Here is a 17,918-nt window from a genome sequence, read left to right as displayed (position 1 = left end):
GGTTTTTATTTTTTTTTTATTACACACATTGCATGTCACAAAGTATACAATTACGGAACAAAAAATGATTCATAAAAAAGAAACTTATTCAGTAATTCTATGACCGTTGCCAAATGATCAAGAGATTTTATTCTGTCACATGTTAGCCATGGTATGACTTCGTTGTTGACAAAATTGTGGCATTTAGAGAATCGTCTATGACAATTTTCTTCCTCTCTTCTCCATTTTCCAAGATTTTCACAAATAAGACATTCATCATGTTTGACTGCTGCCCAATTGGAGGGTCTCTTGACCATTTTCAAATTCTTATGTAAATCATTAAAATTAAATATCACACTAGTTACATTCTCCATAAGTTGAGAAAATATAAAATTGATAATTACAATTAATCCTCAACATATAATGGTTTGTAAAATTTTAATATACAATTAAATCTCAGATATTATATACAATTAATCATCAAATTCACTATTTGCAATTAATTTATCATTCATAAAAAATTTTATGTACAATTGTAGAAATCACCCGAAATCGTAGGCGATTGATGTCGATTCAATTATGCTCCTGGTCATGATGGATCTCTTTTTGATTGATATCATTAGACTGACTGACTGATATCACTGACTGATATTCTAGTGGACTTTCCAGAATCCAACTAAGGAAATAACAGATAAATATCATGATTACATTGTTTTCAACTTATGAGCATTCAACATTTTATTCACGGTAATCAACACTAACCTAGAAGACGTCAGACATCTCAGTTTTTATAGTTGACTTGTACAGAAAATGCTTACCCCTTCCGTGGAAGTCATTGCCTACATGTAATCAATTTTTTGCGATATTCAATCACTCAACAAAGTAGTTCGTATAAAAATGAATAAACATTTAAAGGCCAGGAATTATTCAGTACGTTATTTTCATACACCTACACACTGCACAGGCAGCATTCCCCCACTACTACCATTCAGAAAAGCGATTGAAGCACCACCTATAACAGTTCATTACCCCGAGTATGGTCTCGGATCGGAAAACGCTAGTTCGGCCTCCTGGTCTGTATTCTTCATGGCGTTGGCAATCTCCCCTATATTTTCTGGCCGAAGTGCCATAAAGATCCAATCCCAGAGTCCCCCCCACTTCCACCACATGGAAAAGATATCGGAAATATTGTTGCGTAGAGTAGTATTAATAATATAATTTCCCCAGAAGAAATATATTTCCCTAGTGGAGCTCGTGTTATGTCCTATCAATGTTACTTGGAGGACAGTGGGGCCTTTTTGAAATGACGAGCGCCAAACTTCGAAATGTGGATCCGTTAGCCGCTAAACCTCTGATGAGGACTCCATCGATGTTGACTCGTTCATTTTTTGAATGAATGGGTTGAAGGTTTATTCCAGAATAAATCAAAACCACTAGTGCTTAGGAGAGCACATTAACACTATTTATTTCAAACTTCTAATTTAAACTTGAAAACTTTGGTAGACAAATACACTTGATAAAACTTTGATGGAAAACTTTAAGAAAAACTAATCGAAGAGAGAAGCTGGAAAAGTTGTCGGAACAATAGCCACGATGGGACTGTCTCTAACTTAAACTAAAAATCTAAGGGTTGGGTCCATACACCCCCACTAGACCAAAAGTTGCGCGCGCAATCTTGGCCCGGAGTAAAGGGAAGAGGGGTAACTTAAAAGAGAAATCGGGAAGCGAAAGAGGGAGAAAGGGGAGCGTGTGACGTCAACAGTATTCCCTCTTGAGGGGTCTCAGGCCCTTCAGNAGGGTTTCAGGCCCTTCAGCTCCGCGATACAATGAACAAAGGACAACTCAACACTCAACACGTGTGGAACACGTGAATTAGAGAGACTTTCTAAATATCTCAGAACCGAGACTTAACAATTGTACGACCGTAACCATCGAGTTTATTTTCTCTCTAGATTTCAGAATTTCAAGAAAAGTATTGTTTTGAGGAATTTTGGAGAGCTGTAAATTTACGAAGTAAACTCAAGTACTTGACATTTATTATTTCCGGCAACGGTTTTTCTCACGCCTGCGAAGTTGTTTTTCGTCCCCTGTTCATTGTCCTTTCATTCTCGACTTTTCTCAGTATTTAAAGATTTTACGTTATTTAATTAATTTTTTATATTAATTTGAATATCGCGGACAAAGATGGCTGATCATTGCTACCAACCATCAAAATCAGCGTCAAGACATCACACTCGTAATCCGCGGGAGTTATTCGAACCAATCGTAGAAATGTCGCGTGTTTGATCAACTGAATATATGTAAATAATAGAGAATAATTATATTTGATTATCAAATACCCATGAGAATAAATTGAGTTCAAAAGGGGATAGGAAATAGAAGACACGAAATAGAATATTCCCAAAGTCTAGACACTGTGACGGCACGAATAAAAGGTGACAAATGGTTATTGTTTAATAACGCCCCACGCGGAACTGAAATTTCCTCTCTTAAATATTTCTCTCGAATTTCTCAATCCCATCGTAAAAGTCTTTCTATTACGGTCGACACGACCTTCCACATTCTCTGAAATTTCTCCCTGTCTCTCTCTTTATCGTTATTCCTTTTGTCGAGTTTTTCGTTACTCTTTGCATTTTCCAGTCCCATCGTAAAGAGACCTTTCCGAGTAAAACTCTGTCATAAACCCATTGACAATTTTCCTTAATGAGTCTAGATGCTCCCTTGAGTCCTAATCCGGGACGAGTTGCCCTCCCCTTCTTGGGACCACGGACCCGCTTCCCCTCTTTTCGTTGCCAAATGTTTTTCCTCTCTCCCATTTGCCACGTTGGGCCCTACGTCACAGGCGTCGCTACTAGAGAGTAGGTGGGACCCAAAGGTCAAGCGTTGTGGGGGTGAAATGGCCAGCCCTCGGAATAGGTAGCGTTGTGATTGGCTCCCTACCACGTCTTAGGGGTTGTAACTTAGACTTAAGGAAATTCTGTAAAATAGCCTCAGAACCAGAAGTTAGAAGTAAGAACACTTCTGTCTCATCGTTCAAAGAGGAAACAGTTCCTCAAATTTTAATAACATCTTGAAGTCTAAATAATATTTTGATTAAAAGTACAGAGTTTTGGAAGTTAAAGAATTGTGAGTCGTCAACATTATTTCAAACATTCCCGCTTCCAGCGAGCAGAGTGCTTCAGCACTCCACGGGCAACTTACCCGCCACCTTTCCATTAAAATCCCTACATTGAGAATTGTTACGTCGTTGGCCGTTCATAACTAGGTGGCGTTGTATGCACCTAGCGGTCAATTTGAATATTACCTTAATCAGAATAATTAGATAATAATTTAATTTCCATTCTTTCATTAAATTCAATACTGAGTAGTTTGGGCACGTGTTCTTTTGGTGGACAATGACGTCTCATTTCAACTCTCAAATACAGAGCTCTATTCATCCGAGAAATAACATAAACAGTTTAAATCAACGAAAGAAATAAACCGAGTTAATATAAATATTGCAGGCCTGTTGATTTTCTGGCGTCGCCATAAACACATAAAATTCAGACGTAAACTTCTCGAGAAAGGTCCATGACTAATCCCAACAGATCTCCCTTTGTATCCTTTGTATTAAACCCAAGAACGTCATTTTCTGCCGGTCACACGTGCGTCCCAAATTCTAGAACGTGGATGGGGGTGGCTGGCAACAGTTGACTGCGTCACAACGTTGCCCAGCCCCTCCCCACCACTTTTTGAGTCTAGCATTTAAGATATCACTAAAACATAAGAAAGAGAGAGAATGCGTGCGCAATCTGAAAAGAGTGGGAGTTATAGGACCCACGAAAGGGACGTTTTGAATAAGTTAAGTCAGTTCGACGAGTCCGGTTTTAGAGTGCAGATCTCCAAAATATAAATCAATGTCTAGTGAAAGTTAATACAGTTTTGATAGTTAAATAAATAGTTTACGTGCTCTCCCGAAGCACTCAGTATTTTTCATTCAATATCAAATATTTCCTTATCCCAATTTTTCCACGAATGAGGATTCATCAATTATTCTTTGGATTATTAATTGGACTTCGTTGGATTGCCCATCCGGGCTTCAGCTGTAAAACGTTCCTGCCTTCCTTTTTTTTTCGCCGATTCAAAACTTGGCGCTGTTTTCCTAGTGACATCTGGGAGGACATAACAGAATCCCCATACAACAATATCGAAATGGCGGCGCCAACTTAGGTAGATCCAGCACAACAAACCAAACTCGCTCAGTTGGTAAATCAAGAATTAGGACAAATCAACTTTCATCGTGCCCAATTCTTGCCCACATGAACAGTTATTATTTGTTTCCATTGCTCATTAAAATTATTGATTTCATGTTGTCAGTCATGCCATGTAAGAGCCCCACATTGACGTCGGTAATAATCACAATATAGAATATAAGAAACGTAACAATAATCGCTATTAATTGACAAGGAGATTCCGTCGAATTGGCTATTGGTGAACAGCTTTAATGGATTTATTATTATTCTGTATGTTATTAATTCATAGGAAATTATTTTTGTTAAATGAATAAGACGGTAATTTAATTATAAGTTACCACGATAAATGTGATAATTGACTACGTGTACATTGAATATTTCGATGCATTAAAAAAACATATTTCCACATATTGCATACTTATATATTCTGTGTCATTTAAATTCTACCCGCTTGGTAAGTACACGATCGATGATTTTTTATATAATATATGTATATTGAAAAAAAATTGGCGGGCCTCACCTGTGGTGAAAAATAGATGTCAGTGTAATTTATAATGAGTAGTGTCTATTCTTCGTAAGAAATTTTTTTTAGAATAATTATCTGGTCGTCCACTTTATGTATAACCATCATAGATTGTCAAAGGTTTTTTCTTTCAAGATTCATGCCTAATTCACTATCTGTATTACGGGGAGAAAGTGCAATAACTCAATTCGTTTATTGAAATATAAATTATTAGTTTTTTATTAAATTCTTTTAGATAAATGGATTGGTCTGCTTAATAATATCTCACACGGAATGTATAACCATAGGTGTTTAAAAATAAAATTGTTTTTTCAAAAAACGGCAATGTTCCAAGTAATTACGTCGGTCTCTTATGAAATCCTCCCACCAGCATTTGATGATTATACAATCTATGATTAAACATTACCTGGGTTAGGTAACATATCGGTAACTTATACAGGCACAGGTATACAGGTTATGGGCTTCTGAAATTCGGACGGGTATTCGTTTAGCCGAAAGTATTCAGATGCACTTGACCTCAACCCGTGATACATATTTCGGAGTAAAAACTGACAATGAAATAACTTTAAAAGAAATAGAATATGCGTAAATTAAATGGCATGTAGTCGCAATCAAAGTACAGATGATGAAAGATTACAAGAGTTCACTTACTTCACTCATTATTTTCTTGGATCAACGTTTCACGTGTAACACTATTGACCAGCATTGTAACTTGGCACTGTTAATTACTGTATAAGTTCGACTCATGCTTATTCGGGAGTTCAGCCAAGTTGACAGGCTAAGCGGGTTCTAGATTTTACTTCACCCAACCGCCATCAGGCGGCGCCACCGTCATGGAATTTTCTAGACGGATGACGTCATTGATGAGTCATTCTGACCGTGTGGTGGGGGAATCCCTCTAAGACCTGTTGGGACTTGTATGAACTATAATGACCTGTTGAAACTTGCATGAAATCGGATATTGGCGCCACAAACTGTGGAAGGTTCGAGATGGATGACGTCATCAATAAGTCATCGACTCGCACGGTGGGGGAACCCCCTAAGTCACGGTGGGACTTGTATGAAATATAATACTATGAAAACCTGTGGACACATGGATAAAATTGGAAATTGCCGCCACAATCGCGGAAATTTCGAGATGAATGACGTCATCGATGAGTCACTCGGGCTGATGACTCATTTACTTGCATGGTGCGGGAACTACCCGTAAGTCCTAAACATGTGCAAATATTCAACATTTGACAACGTTTGCAAACATTTTGTAAACATTTGACAAGATTTGCAAACATTTGCAAATATTCTGCAAACATTTGCAAACATTGGACAACATTTGCAAACATTTACAAACATATGAAAAGACGTGCAAACATTTACAAATATATACAAATATGTGCAAATATGTGAAAACAATGGTTGGATATTTTCAAGATGTTTGACATCGGTGAGTCACTCAGACTGATAACTCATCGATGTGCGAGATGGGGGTTTCCCGTAAGTCCTGCTGAGACGTGTAGATTCGAGAAGGATGACGTCATCGATGACTCATCACGCGGTAGGGGGTCCCTCTTAGTCCTGTTGAGACTTGTATGAAATATAATACTAGATTGACCGGTCAAAACTTGTATGAAATTGGATATTGGCGCTACGATCGCGAAACGTTCGGGACGGATGATGTCACTCAGACTGATGACTCATCGGTTCGTGGGGAGGTGGAGAGGGGGTCGGCGGAGTCCTGTTGAGACTTGCATGAAATAGGATACTCGATTGGTCTCGAATATTCTCGATGGTTCCCGACTGTTCCATGATGAATCATCCATTGGGAGTTGGAGTGGGGATAACTCGCCTACTCTGTACGATCCACACTCAATACAAAGTCAAGTTCAGTTTACTGAATCTCAACTCGTAGCGTGAAGTTTAACTCGGGATTTTTGAAATCGTTATAATATCGTTTTCAATAGTTTTACAATTCTTTCATATTTGCTATTACTCCGATTGCTCGAGATCATGATCTTTTCAGACGTCGAATAAGTTCATGTGAAGAAATATTGAACCCTATATTATCCAAACAACACAGACAAACTCTTTTTGAAACTCGATTCACATAGTTCTAAGTTATGTTTTATGAGAAAAGGATGTGTATAATAATAAGATCAGCACAGTTCCAGCGTATTATCTCACGGAAGATGATGTTTTTAGCAAGATCTTGCATGCAGCACTTTGAGAATATCCATCACTGGATAGATTTGTTGAAGAAATACGTGATTTCTAGAATATGCGCTCCAGAACTAAGAATCAGAAAGAAAGATTCTGTTACTACTGTTGGCTGCTGAGCGATCCGTTTGAAGCTATAATGCAAAAATTATGACAATTGAATGGTGAAATGAATCATGTGCATTGTGAATTTAAATCACTCTCCAATACTCCTGATGTTGGATATATTCATTTCTATTCCAGTGAAAGAGATTCTGGATGATACCACAATGGAGACAGGACAAGCGCAAAGGATCAAGCGAGTTTAATTCCAATCAGAACTTGAAGTCCATTTGATGGTATATTGGGGCTATGCTTATCAATCTGCTCATCAAGATCCATGGGAGAAAATCGCTTGAGATCATGATCGTCTTAAACGTTAAATAAGTTTTCAGAAAAGAATATTGAATGCTACATTATCAGAAAAATATAGACGAAATAAATTTAATACTTATTTTAACATGACTGTATGATAATTGTAAGAAAACATGTATACATAAAACAATAAAAACTCTTCATTAGATGTTGAAAAAGTTTATTCATTCATTGAAATGTGTACGTTATTACCATTACTATTATTATTATGGAAAACAATCTGAAAATATATATTAGGTGTACAAATTAATAAGGTGCCCCTATATTTCGCGGTTTATAATTGCGTTCAAACACTTAATATTTTAATATTTTGTATGTTGGTAGTATTCAGTTACCGAAGCGGCAAATACGTCTTACATAAGCTTAAAAAATAGCAGTAAACACGATGTCTGTCGATAAGCACCATTTAAGGCACTGCATTCTTTTTGCATTTCAATTAATGAAAAATGCTGCTGAGGGTACTCAAATAATTTGTAGTGCTCTGGGAAAAAACGCTGTAACACATAAAACGTATAAAAAGTGGTACCAGAGGTTTAGAGACGGAGATTTCGATCTTTCGGATCGAGAACGGCCGGGTCAACCGCAAAAATTCGGCGATGAAGAACTCGAAAAACTCTTGGTTGAAAATTCTTCTCAAAGCCAAACAGAGCTTACACTACAACTCGGAGTGACTCAACAATGCATTTCTCATCGCCCACGTTAACTTGGCAAAATTCCAAACGAGGATAGATGGGTTCGTCATGATCTGAGCCCCGAAAATAAGGAGCGACGACTGGAGACGGCGCTATCTCTGTTCACTCGATTTAAAAGAAAAGATTTCTTATACAAAATCATTATGGGCGATAAAAGGTGAGTGTTATACGACAACCCTAAACGCAAAAAATCGTGGGTGAATCCTGGCGAAATATCAACGTCGACTTCGAAACCCAATGTCTATGCGAGAAAAGTGATGCTGAGTATCTGGTGGAATATGAAGGGTGCAATATATTATGAGACACTTAAACCTGGCCAAACGGTTACTGCGAAAGTTTATCAACAACAGCTTATTCATTTGAATGATGCATTGGAGCAAAAGAGGTCATATACTGGCAGTGGAAGTAGACAAGTGATTCTCCAACATGACAACGCTCGACCGCATGTCGCCAAAGCGACTAAGCATATTATCTATGAATTAGAATGGGAGGTTCTCCCGCACGCGGCGTACTCGCCTGATCTCGCCCCATCCGACTACCACCTATTTCGGTCTCTTGAACACCACCTAGCTGATGAGCACTTCAAAACAATCGACGAGGTCCGAAAAAGCATCGATGAATTTATTGAGTCAAAACCGCCAAGTTTCTTTTCCGAAGGAATTCGTCAGTTGCCAGTGAGGTGGAGTAAAGTCATCGAAAATAATAGGGAATATTTCGACCGTTAAATGTCTTTTTGTTTTTTTATAATAAACTCTGACTTTCATGAAAAAAAGCACCTTATTAATTTGTATACCTAATATATAATTAAACAAGTGGTTCAACAAATAACTCCAAAGTAGAGTATCTGTTATATGGAGTGAAATCATACGCTTATCATCTTCCCAACTCAAAACCACCTTCTACTAGCAGATTGTGTGCACCTTATGGTTTTTGCTCTGGCTTCAATACTGATTCCTGACAATGTGCTCATTACCAAAAAGACAATTTTTATAATCATTGAATGTGCTTTTCCTGCGTGTAGCAGCTTCAACACCTTCAGCTTTCTTCCTAGCTTTCTCATCATTCAACATCCTAAATGCGTATGTTTTGGCTCGTAGGCCTACAAATTCAATCATGATTCGACCATTATTCTCATCCTTCATGAGTCCTACTATTTTCTTGTTTGCGAGCGGCATTCTATACTCATTTTTCTCTCTATAGTCAGATGTATTGAACATGTATATGTCTTATTTTATAGACTCATAGATATTTGGTACTTGAAACAGATAGAGTAAGCTACCTGTATCGGCATATAAGAGTTTTGCTGAATCCCCAAATTTACACTTCACATAGTTCTGATAGAAGTAATATATATATAATCGTTTTTGATAAATCGAGGATCATAAATCCAATATGGATAGGTTTTTTGAAATATACGGATGTTCCATTCATTCATTATCATCAAACACCATACAGCTATGGAAATTGGGTTTTGCTATCAATGCTTTTGCTCCATTTGCTCCAAATCCTTTTGCTCGTTTTCTAGCATTTTCCATAGTGTTTCCGAATACAGTATTATTCATCAAATTATCAAAGTTCTTTTCGAATTCATTTTTTGACTGTTGTCTTTTCATAGTATTCCGATTAATGTAAGATTCCAACCAGGGCTTCTGATTGAATTTCAAAACACGATGAATATGCTTTAGTTTTATACCAGGAGCTGTGTATTGCTTCAAGTTTACATGATGTATCACATACTTTTCTTTCGGGAAGACAGTGTTTGCTAATTGAGTATGTTTGCTCTCTGAAGGGATGAAATATTCGTGACAGAGCGGAAAATATTTATGGAATTCATGCAATTCTTGACGATATTCCAAATCGACTTCAAGGATATATCCGACTGGAAAATCATCTGCAGCAATTAAAATGTCTGCAGAACCAGTCGCAACCCATACAAATGAATCACATGGCAAACTGATACTCATAGCGGCCCCATATAAATTGTTCACATCATAATACGTCAAATATGATATGTCTGACGAGGGATCATAACATTTCTCACCCATGAATGGATTATTAGTACGGGCATATCTGTTTGAACATTGTGATATTCCACCTCTAATACCTTTTTCAATGAATAATATCATTTCTGGATCTGTAAAAAGCTCTAAATTCACCTCTGTATATTTCAGCATAGCATCAAACACTAATCTTCGTATTGTATAATAATGCAAAGGGTCTAATTCATAAGTGGAAAGGCAATTACGACGGAAAATTTGAAAAGTGCCAACTAATAATAAGAGATCAGTTTGTAGGTAGAGATCTGAATACTCCCTCAATGTTTTAATATTGAATTCACTCCAAACATTAAGAGCCTGTTGATCATCTTCATCAGATATCTGCTCATCAGTCAATTGAGAGTGAAACTCGTCTTTTCCAGGCAATTCGGTTTCATCCAATGTACCCCAATCATCCACATGTGGTCGTCCGCATGAAAAGGGACCACTTTGTCGATATGGTGTTATGTATGCTCTGATAATATTGATAACATTTCGCATATTTTGAGCTGAAAATGATCTTCATGGTGTCAAAAATGACGTCGTTGGAGAAGATGGAAAAAAAATTTAACATTGGTGCAAATGAGAGTTGCTGAGACAAAAACGTGAATATCTCGGAAACTAGAATCCTTTTTCATGTGGACGTCCACATGTATTCAAAGGAAAATACCCCCTTCTACTCAACAGATTAAATTTAGTAGAATCAGGTTGATGTTTCCTTGTTATTTCTTTATGATCATTATCAAGTTAATTCGCTAATCTCTCACGACAATTACCCACGTGTGATGTCCAGAATTTTTATAGGAAAATTAAATGAATGATATATATTTATAGACATAATGCAAATTAACAAGTCAAACAATTAACGAAACATTTCATCACTTAAACTCAATATAACCAAAATCAATGGAATTGAGAGCATCAGTGATGAAATGTCTCACTCAACATGCCCCCGTTTCTCAATATCAAAATTCGCAGATGGAGTGCGGTGATATGCCAGTCTCCGCCAATCAGAGCCCGCCTTTGTTGACCGGAATTTGCGCTGCGGTTAATGCCCGTGACACTGACCCAGGGCAGTTAGTTCCGTGTTGACCATCACAATCTGCTAGTCGCGTGTGAATTTCTGTGTGTGCCATCACGACGTAATTCTGTCCACACGGATTATTTTTTTCTTTGAGAAGCTATAGGGATTCAGGATGGTCCGAAAAGAGAAGAGGACCACTAAACATCGAAAAATCGTGAGTTTTTAGGGTGAAAATTAAGTTTTGTCCGAGCCATTGATAATGGCGTCGGTTTTCGCCCCTCGTGGTGGATTCCCTCTCGTGGTCTCAGCCACGTGGAGTAGGTTAACCTCCGAACAATCCGTCGTTCGGTATCTAAATTTATCATTTTTTGAGGATTTAACGGGTATTCGGACGTTTTATCCGTATGTCACACCAATTTTAAACGGTTATTCCACCCGAATTGGGTCGGTACCGAGTTTCCATCGCGACTTTCGGTTTATCCCGACCATATTTTTGGGATGATTTTCGGTTTCGGTGAGGGTGTTTTGTCTCCAGTGAACTCGTGATAACTTTTCCCGGTTGAAATCTGAGAATTTTCGACTTGGGCTATCTCTCTCTCTCCCTCGCTCCTATAGCGAAGTATATCTGTATCTCCCTCTACGTATGAATTGCGTAGAGAGGCTCGAGCATTCCCCATGAATGCTTCCCCCTCACGGCACCCCGCTAACGTGCCTACAAGTTGCGGCTTTCGCTTCCCGTGAGTGTTCCATCGTTAAATTTTCCCTCCGGATATAAATCAACCCGGAGTGGCTCCCAATGATCCAAAAATTCTAATTTTCATTTCATGGACTTCTCTAGACTTCCCCGAGCAAGTTGGCTCTGGGTTTTTCAAACTTGACTCTACCGAATTTCCGCTACAGCGAGTTTAGTTTCGTCGGATTTTTAGTTTCCCGCAGTACGTTGTACGTATATCCCTGGGTTTATATCCTCTCTCGCTCTCACTCTCACGGGGATTCGCATACCTTTTCCGTAGTTCTCGGAATTCTCGAGTATTTCGGGATTAACGAATATTTTTACATTACTACTTGAGGAATTTCATGACCTCACTTTGTAGCCGAGTTAATCGATAATGTATTATTGTCAGGACCAAATATTTCAAGTCAATTTATTATTTTGCGTTTGTTAGAAGAAGGGTCTTTATTATTATAAATCTTTTCTTTTTTTGTGTTAAGACCAATGTATGTAAATGTAAATTCTTTATTTTGACAAATTTTAATCGGGAAACCAGTAAGGACAATGTCGATCTCTTTCTTTTTTTGTGGTTTTGTAGTTTTGACCGCCCCGTTAACCCGTTTCCGACTTAAATCTACCCCTCTCTCCACAACCTAGCACACTGAGCGAACCGAGGACCGTTACCTTTCCCCAAAAATCTAGTTTTCTCCCTTTTTTGTGTACGTTTTAGAGGTTTTCGAATTAGTTAGAGCTGATTTTGTAGACTCCTCCAGTTTGGCAATTCCGGCTAAAAATTACCTGGCGCGCATAGATTTCTGCATTTTTGAGTTTAACTAGATTCAGGGGAAGAAGGGCGAAGGTAATAGGTATTTTTAACCCCCATGCAAAAATGTCACGTTACACTATCAAGTTGAAAATCTGACAAAATGAGTTGAAAATGAATCTTATTTAATTTATTAGAATGATAAGCAATCAATTATACATTGCGACGACGAGTGTCGTTTGTAGTATCGATTGGGCATGCTGGGGGCGTTACTGATAAATACGTGAGTATGGATATAATGATCTTACTGGGTTGGATTCGGGATGCACCAGTGATAGGTAGAGGTTAGGTTTGATTATTAGGCCACAGAGCACCCGGAAGACCTGGCCCACGAATCTCGACCGCCGAGGGACTGGATTCTACGGCTGGAGAAGAACTTCACACCTGGAGAACCTCCCAGCCTCCGGAGAGGTTTTAGAGACCCCTCACCCTCCAAACACCACCAAAATAAACCGCCATAACCACGAGCATTCGACCATGTGAGAATAGAGAGCCCCATCCTCACCTAGGAGGCAGCACCTTACGAGCAGTCCCGAACTTGAACGTGGGATACCCAGTGGACGGGGACTGACTCCGGAAATACGTCATCCGCCAGAGCTGAAATGACTCCGAAAAAGAAGAACTGAGGGCACCACCATACGGACACTCTGGGGCTGCCGCGGCCCACAAATTATCGGATTGGCTGACATTCAAACACCGAAGGTCAATGTCAAGGCCTCGTGACGGCGCCACGGGGGGAGTCAACCGCAACGGAATTCCCTGATTGGTTGCAGCGAAACCGACCTCCGGAAGTACGTCAGACTAGGTGGAAAAGTATCCGAGAACTTTTGTTTGTTCTCAACCACCGCCATTATCACGTGCCTTAATCTTGTGTTGGTCTTATTTCTGTGTTTCACGTGATATTACGGAGCATAAATTTTGGGAGATCCGGAGGTACGCGCAGGGGTATTAAGAGAAAGCCTANAGTTTGGCAATTCCGGCTAAAAATTACCTGGCGCGCATAGATTTCTGCATTTTTGAGTTTAACTAGATTCAGGGGAAGAAGGGCGAAGGTAATAGGTATTTTTAACCCCCATGCAAAAATGTCACGTTACACTATCAAGTTGAAAATCTGACAAAATGAGTTGAAAATGAATCTTATTTAATTTATTAGAATGATAAGCAATCAATTATACATTGCGACGACGAGTGTCGTTTGTAGTATCGATTGGGCATGCTGGGGGCGTTACTGATAAATACGTGAGTATGGATATAATGATCTTACTGGGTTGGATTCGGGATGCACCAGTGATAGGTAGAGGTTAGGTTTGATTATTAGGCCACAGAGCACCCGGAAGACCTGGCCCACGAATCTCGACCGCCGAGGGACTGGATTCTACGGCTGGAGAAGAACTTCACACCTGGAGAACCTCCCAGCCTCCGGAGAGGTTTTAGAGACCCCTCACCCTCCAAACACCACCAAAATAAACCGCCATAACCACGAGCATTCGACCATGTGAGAATAGAGAGCCCCATCCTCACCTAGGAGGCAGCACCTTACGAGCAGTCCCGAACTTGAACGTGGGATACCCAGTGGACGGGGACTGACTCCGGAAATACGTCATCCGCCAGAGCTGAAATGACTCCGAAAAAGAAGAACTGAGGGCACCACCATACGGACACTCTGGGGCTGCCGCGGCCCACAAATTATCGGATTGGCTGACATTCAAACACCGAAGGTCAATGTCAAGGCCTCGTGACGGCGCCACGGGGGGAGTCAACCGCAACGGAATTCCCTGATTGGTTGCAGCGAAACCGACCTCCGGAAGTACGTCAGACTAGGTGGAAAAGTATCCGAGAACTTTTGTTTGTTCTCAACCACCGCCATTATCACGTGCCTTAATCTTGTGTTGGTCTTATTTCTGTGTTTCACGTGATATTACGGAGCATAAATTTTGGGAGATCCGGAGGTACGCGCAGGGGTATTAAGAGAAAGCCTACGGGCACCGGGAGGACGTCGAAACGCACCATATGTTGGATCAACTGGTGGGCCAGGGCTCAACGTCGTTGTGAGTGCAGAAAAATTATATTTATCGATCCTTTGGTGTAGCTCGCGTATTTTTGAGATAATTAGTCCGTCAAATTGTCGCGCGTGATGCCGAGGGATTCGCTTGGGTTTGGGATACGAAAGCTGGGGGTCTGTCGGTGACCCTCAGAGGGGAAGCGTGGATCCGCCATCTTAACCCGTTTAACGCGTTTTCGGTAATCCTGGTGTATCCCGAGGGGTTTTAAAATATTCTAGTCCGACTCTAGGAAATTAGGGAGTTAGTTACGGAGGGGAATAGTGATATTGGAAAGTACTACGATTGTTAAATATTATTATCATTATCCTCTGCTTATTTTGTTTTGTTCTCTGGGGTTGCGAAGGGAAGGAAAAATATTTCTCGGTCAGTATCGTGAGCAAGAGGCCTTGTGAAAGCATACGTGGGGTCTCATGACCGGCGTTGCGTACATTTGCCAACCGTGTAAATATTAATAAAATAATAACCGAGCCTCTCCGTTGCTCTCCGGGAAGCCAAGCATTACCTATTTGCAGTATTAATTATTTTGGATTGTGTAGAATCTGGCTGACCGGAATCCTCCGGAATATTGTTATTATTATTTTCTTTGGTTTGATTATCATTTTCTTTACTATTTTTTGTATTGATCAAAAGTATTATTTTATTTTTATTATGATTATTTTGGGTCGACCCGCCTCAATCAAAATTATTCTGTTTTTAGTCAAGTCATTTCCTAACAAATTTATAGAATATAGAAATATCTAGTTACTCGAAAATCTTCATCTCTCTTGTGCCATATTGGGGATCGACCAATACGTCGATTTATTAATAATTATACGAAATAATAATATAATGCTGGATGGTGGAAACGAGAAACCTGATTTCTCTTTCCTGTCATCCAGACATTGGTCAGCAATCCCACGCTGTCATTTGGACACCGTGGTAAGCAGTCCCACGGTTTTTCTGGAGTCCAGTTCAGAAAGATGAATTGTTTAACTGTTGGAGTCTCCGTCAATGATGACACGAGACAGTGTTAGTGAAGAAAACCGTGAGACTGCTTAACTCAGCAAACTGGGGCTTTGACGAGTTTTGAGAACTCTGGAAGCACTAGAGTACGATCAGGAGCAGAATTAAACGGACCTCTAGCTCAGGCCTTCAGTCAAGCCATTAAAATCGAGTCGAAGTCCCTAGTCGAGTCTCTTAATAACGCGTTATACCAACCCATAGTAAACCGAGGCGTGTATTTTAGCCATCATACCATCCTTTTTGTAATAATACGCGAGTGTTTATTTAGAACTTCACTAAGTAATATCCTTCACCCAACATCCCTTCGAGTGAGCGAACCCCCCGTGAGCTCACCACCGAAGTTAGCCGAGGTCGGAGTGACAACCAAGGACCAAAGGATTACAGTGCAGGAATAGGTGTAAAGGTATAGTGAAAAAGGAAATCCCTCTCACTGAGAATCTGACGAAAGGAATAAAAACTTTACTTGAGTTTTACCTCCGGGTAACACTCATAACGTCACATTGGCGCCCGACGTGATGTGGAACTCATTCGGGGAATCGAGTGCAAGCACAAGGAAAATTTTATGTGATGCTATTCCAGAGCTGAAGGGATACAGTGAAAAACCTAGTAGTATACGCGTGTATTGAGAAAAGCCGACGGTCAAAGAGCAGACGACACAATTCAGTCTCTTGCTTCAACCTCATAGGATACGGTTGAGTGTCGAACACTTCACATTTGTGAAAGAGAAAGAGACAGAGGAAGGGAGAACACCCAAAAAGTGGATTTCGCAAGAAAACAGCGGCTTTACGTCATCACAAGAAGCCAACAGCCGAGTTTGAAAGCAGAGACAACTCGCCAAATCGGGTAGCAGAGACAACTAGCAGAGAACCGCTAGCGGAGACAACTACCAGAGACAACTCGCCAAATCGGGTAGCAGAGACAACTAGCAGAGAAGCAACGCGCAGAGACAATGAACGAGATCCACGACGAGAAGATGCACATCTGGCTTCTGTTAGCCGTCTTTGGGTCTGCGTAAGTACCAAAAAAGGCTCAAAATTCCTCCCACCCGCTCAACGCGATCTTTGACCAGTCGGACTCGTCGACGCGACCGACGAAACAGTGACTCGAGACCGTACGTCTCAGGATTAGAATTAGCTAGAATAGACATTGACGGGGTGTGAAACTGGGTAACGACAGGAGTGCCAACGGAACCGGTAAATTGCGAAGCATCGACGACTAATCCATCAGTTGCATCATGCACAGCAAATACAACTATAACATTTACAACGCTACATTCCAGAATGAGCACAAGTTCGTTCGCGCCCACGTCAATTGGTATTTCCCAACCGTTCGCATTTATCTCCCCAATATCGGGAATTTTCACAGGGTTTAATAGACCGGATCTAGGATTGGGGCAATCGGCCTCAGCGTACGGAAATAACTACCGATTCAATAGACCAGATTTGGGGCTGGGACCATACAATCCAACGTTGGCCAGGAATTACGCGACGGAAAGACCAGTATAGACATAGGATGAACATTCGATATGGTTTACGGACTCGGTAGGCCAGAAATTGGACTCGGTAGGCCGGAAATGGGACTCAGAAGTCCAATGTCGGAAATAAACGCGAGATTTGGAGGAACGAATTTCGGCCTGGGAAGATTAAGTGCGGCTCCAGGAATAAATGTTGAGAGTATTAGCTCAAATGGCAATCCTGGGGGCATGAACGCAGGACAAGAGGTTAATCCAGGTCTCGCAGGACAAGGCTACGGGTTACCAATGGGTTATAACCCATGGGCAGATCACTCCTATGGAGAGGATCAGAGAGTGAGAAACGCGATCAGACCGCTGCCAAAGTATGAAGTTGGGGACGACATAGAAAGGTTCATTACCAGCCTAAATATGTCACGTAGACTCTTAAGACCGGGAGACGAATTAATTTTTTTGCACCAATGCTTGCCGAACTTTGGCCCAAAAGCAAGATTGGCAGTGGAAAGCGCGTTAACCAGCATCAATTCACTCGATGATCTTGTCCTGAAACTTCGCTTGTCGTTCGGTACGAGGGAAAACCTGCGTCAATAACTCAGGGGCGCCATTTTTTTTAGTACGCGGTCGACCACCAGCGTTCGCATTCTTATTTAGCGAGTCCAATACGGGGAGTCAGTGACGGATTACGAAGTGCGATTCAGGGCCCTTCAATTAAAAGCGCAGAGTCGACTCGACACCA

At 40.4% G+C, this 17,918-nt stretch overlaps 1 long non-coding RNA gene across 1 annotated transcript; it reads right to left on the bottom strand.

Annotated features, from left to right (window-relative positions):
- Window positions 1-400: 400 nt before the first annotated feature.
- LOC107044646 lies at window positions 401-952 on the bottom strand. The gene is made up of 2 exons (XR_001461363.1): window positions 742-952; window positions 401-655 (listed from the first exon to the last, which is right to left on the bottom strand). It is a non-coding gene; the product is annotated as an uncharacterized LOC107044646 (long non-coding RNA).
- Window positions 953-17,918: the final 16,966 nt, after the last annotated feature.

The sequence above is a fragment of the Diachasma alloeum genome, unplaced genomic scaffold (assembly GCF_001412515.2).
Source record: "Diachasma alloeum isolate Michigan unplaced genomic scaffold, Dall2.0 Dall_scaffold_00775, whole genome shotgun sequence".
NCBI classification, from domain to species: domain Eukaryota; kingdom Metazoa; phylum Arthropoda; class Insecta; order Hymenoptera; family Braconidae; genus Diachasma; species Diachasma alloeum.
Note: the sequence above shows the minus strand (reverse complement) of the source record. Positions and strands in the feature narration are given on the sequence as shown.